The sequence below is a fragment of the Cariama cristata genome, unplaced genomic scaffold (assembly GCF_000690535.1).
Source record: "Cariama cristata isolate BGI_N322 unplaced genomic scaffold, ASM69053v1 scaffold2831, whole genome shotgun sequence".
NCBI classification, from domain to species: Eukaryota; Metazoa; Chordata; class Aves; order Cariamiformes; family Cariamidae; genus Cariama; species Cariama cristata.
The window spans coordinates 76,934-82,432 of NW_009598502.1; positions in this window are offsets into that span (position 1 = coordinate 76,934).

Here is a 5,499-nt window from a genome sequence, read left to right on the forward strand (position 1 = left end):
CCTGCACCGAGTGCATTTACAAGTACGGCGTTGGCTTTGTTAATCGCTTCGAACTCGCTGCCAGCAGAATCACCTGCGTGCCAACGATCCGAAGAGAACATCCTGAAATCACTGCTGTGCTACTCGGCTCGGTACTATCTGTAAGTTAAGTGCCAGTACCGAGCTACAAGTTCGTTATTTTCCTTCCGATGCGCTTAGCGCACATCAGTCACGTGAAAGGTCTACGACAGTGCGCACCTAACTGCACTTCAAGGGTGGTATGTTATGTCTCTTTAGAAGACAGCGTAGGCTAATTTGGCTTGTCGGTGGGAACGGGAATTGAAAAAAGCTGTATTTATTGTATATTATTGTGAATATTGGGAGCGATGAGTGTGTGGTGCTTGGAAGATAAAACATGAGTAAGAGAGAAAAGCCTAAACAAGTGTGTGTATATTCTTGTTCTTCTGTGAGCGAATGGAAAAATGTGTGTGCAACAGTTGTAGAGGTAGTTGTTGGCATACGGAGTCCCCACATCCTGTGGTTAGGAAAGACGTGTTACCCTTCTGTTGCGTATTGCCCCTCCAAAGGGACAGATCCATGTAGGAAGAATATTTACTCTTGAGTCTTGTCCATTTCCTGGTAGAAGCATAAATGTAGCTGAGAAGTCGCTGGGAGTAAGCGCAAATACATGCGGAGTTTGCAAAGACCAAGGGGAAAACTTAAGCGGAAGGAATGGCTCAGAGCCGGATTATTCCCATCTGGGACGTGCGTTCCCAAACAGGTGCCACAAGGAACTATGAAGAATGTCGACGGAACTTCACGGGAGAACTGCTGCTGCTGACGCGATACCTTGGGGCTTTCTTCCTGGCGGTCGGCTCGGGGGTTTGGATCGGGTTTAAATCGCCCCTTCCAAGCCCTTAATGCTTTGGGTGGACTCGCAGCGCAGTCGGATGCCTCGCTCGCAGGGGTTCGAGGACTCGGCCTGCCAGTGTTTTCCAAAGCTACGATTGCAGCTGTGAGTAAGAAACTGCTGCTAATGCCTGTCTCCTCCTTCCAGAGAGCACATCGGAGTGGAACATACCTGCATCTTGGCCCTGCAAAGTGTGCTGTAAAGTTACTTGATACATATTTATTACAATTAATTATTTATGATTACAAATAACAAACTTTTAGTCAATGCTGTTTACACCTTGCTGTGTAAATGAAGCTTCTTATACAGGAAAAATGTCACGCTGATAACTAACCTTCATCGACTGTGGTTTTCTCTGAAGAATGGTATGAGCCCTGCAAGAGAATGAGTTGCAGTGGGGGTTTTCTGGCTTTTTTTTTTTTATTTTATTTTATGCTACTAGGAAGGAAGTGCTGCGGTGGTTTGACCGTGGCTCAAATGGCCTTTTAATTAAAGCTTTTCTAATCATCATTACTTTTACTTCCTTGTGCTTTAAATGAACTTGACAGTGTCTGTAATAGGCTTGTTTGTCAAAGCAAAGATTGGTTTGTGATTATTTTTTTTAATATATATTCATTCAGAATGTAAAATTATACTAAACAATGGAAAAAAAAGAAACCCAACTCTGGAGCTGAGTATTAGTTCTAGCTTGGTGTGTGTCCATCTCAGTACCGTACACGGCATTAACCTGTTAAGTGCTCTTGGCCATGGAGTGTACACTTGCATAAAGGAGATTCTTAACATCCCTGGAGATGTATTGTGTCCTTCTTTGGGGCTGGAACTCGGTCAAGAAATCTTCCGCTGATGAAGCTGCATTGATGCTGAGGATCAGTTAGAAAGGAAGCTGCAGGTTATCTGCTTTTAAATCCCACTTTGACGGGTTAATACACTGTAATTTGTGTGTACTTGGGACAGAAATGTAAATATTTTGTACAAAAGGGAAAGCAAGCACAACGATTGCCGATATTAATGGAGAAAGCGGGGTCTTCCTCATGCCTGAGGAATGATGCAGACTAAGCCACGTTGTCAGCTCGGTTTGTTATTTTTCATACTAACGACTTCTGAACCAGGGCATCCTGTTAACCTTCACAAACCAGAAGAGCCAGCTTAGAGTCCCTTACCTTGCCATAGCAGTTTTCCCCAGAAATGCCAGCACAAGGTTGGTTGCCACCCGTTTTTAAATACCTTTATTCTGCCTTTCTTGTACAAATAAACGCTTACGTTTGTTGGAAGCGTCCGTAAAATGTCTTTATTTTAGAAGTAAGATCACTTCGGCCATCCTTAGTCTTCCAGGCTGCAGCTTGTGGGATGGTGCTGGCAGCAGAGACAGGGCCTGGGGTAAGAACCCAGCCCTAGAAGGGTGACTGGCTCATTAGCCCTGCTAATGCCAGCTGCTCTACCTTGTTAATTAGGCAGATGCCCACGGTCGTTATCTAAGACCTGCCTGCTCCAGCCTGTGCGTTACCAATTCCCAAAGCACAAGGGCTGCTAACGGGACTCATAAAGCAAATGAACGAAGACCTAATGCGGGCAGTAACAGCGGAATACAAATGAACGAAGCCTGCTGCCCATGATTCCGACTGGGCCAGCGCTAGGTATAGGGCGGTCGACGTACTTACCCTCAGAGAGCATTTGTGAGCCCCCGTCACTTCATCCAATACATTTTTATGGCACAATGTTTTGGGATATCATTAGATACATTTTTATTATAAGGAATATAAAAAGCATGGACTAATACAGCATTAAAAAGTATTTTACAAGACAGCCGTGGGCTCAGATTCCCCACTGACGCTCACCCTCCCCTCGGTGTGTCCTGCGCACTCCCAGCAGCCCCCGAGGAGGTGCAGTGCGAGGCGCGGGCCCTTGCATCGCCCGGGAGAGCTGTGGACCCAGGGAGACCCAAGGTTACGGTTTGGGAACAGGTTCAGTGGTGAGGTCCCCAGTGCAGCCCTGCGATGCCTCCCTTCCGCTCCTGCTGCCGCAGAGGAGGTGTTGAGCCAAACCCCTCCATTTGATCCCCCATCCTGGTCCAGACTGCCCAGACCGACTGGCCCGGTGGCAGGCCCAAGGAGCCCGTGCTCCCGGTAAGCTCCTCGGCACACTGCTTCCCTGGCACAGCCCTTGCTGACAGCGTGCTTTTGTCTTTCATCTACCGGTGCTGTCCTGAGGAGAACTAATGAGCACAAGAGCAGCTGGACACAAGGCTTGAAGCTCAGTCTGTCAAAAATTCTCTTGCCCTGGGTGTTACAAAGAGCTGGTACGGAATCAGAACCAGGGTGGTTCCCAAGGTAGAAGCCTGGCTGCGGTCTATAGACAGCTGGTATAGATCACAGAAGTAACAACCAGTAGTATACTCTCACAAATTAGAAATATGGGGAGAGAGAGAGAGAGATAAAACAATCAGTGCCTATAAAAATTTAAATTCATAGAAAGTCTTCAGTGACATGGCAATATAGGAATATACTTGCGCTCAGATAACTAAGTACTCTAGTGCACAGCGATAGCGCGTCAAGTGCTAAACATGTTTTTCGTAAGTGGTGGATCACTTCTTCTGTGGCTGTCCGGCTGCTGGGCTCTGGGCTTTTGCCTCAAGGGAAGGGGAAAGAAAGAAAGAAAGAAGTAAAAATGCTGTTTTTGAAGAGTACTTGCTAAGAAGCAATTGATAAAACCCTCACTGAAGCAGGAAGGACTGTACAATAAGCTCATCATCCTGGCAAAACCATCACAAGGGGTAACAGCCAGGCACTGGCTTCTCTTCCCACCCAGCCCCACTCATGCGACGAGCCAAGCGTGCAGCAAAAAATCAACAGCACTTTAACCCTCGTCCCTTTAAAACAGTTCTACGCTGAGACCGGAGAGCTGAAGAGCTCTGAAACCCGCTCACAGTGCGAAGCACCACGCTCCTACTTGGCACTGGCTGCCTTACCATTGTGTTCCTGCGTCTGACGCCAACGGGAACATCCGACATCCCGAGGCTCCTTCCCCCTCTGTTGCTGGTGCTGTTGAAGAAGAAGAGACACTTTCAGTGGGAGCAAGCCTACCCATTTCAGTGCTCTTACTGCTGAATAAACACAGGGCCTTCACACCAGGGAGACTTTGGGAGGGCTGTGTGCTTCTCTGAACCCTGACCCAGTAACTTTTGTAGCAGAAGAACCAGATCCTATTCAAAGAGCAAAGAGAAAAGCCAAGATGAGAGCACTACAAGGGACAGACAACAAGGCATTATCCTGCATTTCCTCCCAGGAACCATTTTGTCCATTCTATTTTGATATAAAAGCCTAAGTTTGCTGTTTGACACTCAGATAAGCACCACCCAAATTAAACTGAGTGAAACCATTTCAGCCACAGGCAAATACGAGGGAATCCAGATTTGCACCATAAGGAAATGAGGCAGAGGACTGGAACGGGTTTGTCACTATTGCTGCTGTTGGGTGGCTGCCAGCTGAAGATCAGAATGCGCCAGGCCCAAGGCTGCACCTCACTTTCATCAGAGCAGAACTTGCTCCTGCAGTGCCCTCGATCCCTCACCCTTCAGGGCAGGCCCAGTGTGGCTGCTGGAAATGAAAGACCAAGTCATTACCTTGGTTGGGCTGGAGAAGTTCTGGAGGAGCTGGATGTAAAGGCTTCCGAAGGGAAGTTCTGAGCAGGTCTCGCATGTGGTGTTGTCCCACCTGCAGACGCGCTTGCACCTTTGTTCTTCGGTCTTCCCTCATTGCCAGCCACCTTCCTGGGCTTCCTTCTCGAGTCAGGAGCATCGGGAGCTCTCGCTGAAGAGGACAATGCTGCATTCCTGGCGTTTGTCGTATTACTCAGCGACTTGGTCCCTCGTGCAGGACAGCTGAGCCTCTGCTGCCCAAAGCCTTCTGTGCACTGCGGAGGAACATCTCCTGAGAGGACAAAGATACAGCACTTAATAGGAATAGTAAATGCAGGGTGAGACATTAGAGACCGTTCAGATAACAAAACTAGACCTAATTTCCATTCCAGCAGCATACGGCTTCATAACCTTTGAGGCTAGCAAATTTCAGTGATTGAATTTTTCTTCTGTAAAACTAGACCAGTGGTAGAGGCTCATAGATTTTTACGTTTTGGAGACAGAACAGGGTAACAACATCTATTTGGCTTGGAACATGCACAGCTGAATACAAATGTAAAGGAAAAGCGCGTGTGTAAGTCTGTGTTTTGCCCACACCTTGATGCCTGATTCGTCTCCGAGCCAGCTCTGGTGATTCTCTTCTCTCTCTGTTGGCTTGAGGAGACAGCAGCTGCCGAGATGGAAAGCTGGCTGCTGGGCTGGCGGGGCGCAGAACACAATGGTGCTAAAGCAAAACATAGGTTTGACTGTTTAAATGACGGCTCATTTAGACTTGTTCCTGTAAAAACACTGCAGAGCATCACCCCGCAGAAAGATTGAGGTGAGTACGGGATTGTTTTTAGGAAGACGCAGATAATTGCTTGCCAACACCCACACTTTCTCCTACACAGAGCTGAGGAATTATTACTAGCTATCATAGGACCCAAGCAAAAATGGAACTGGCAGCGTAAGCCGGTCCTGCTTAACCAAACCACCC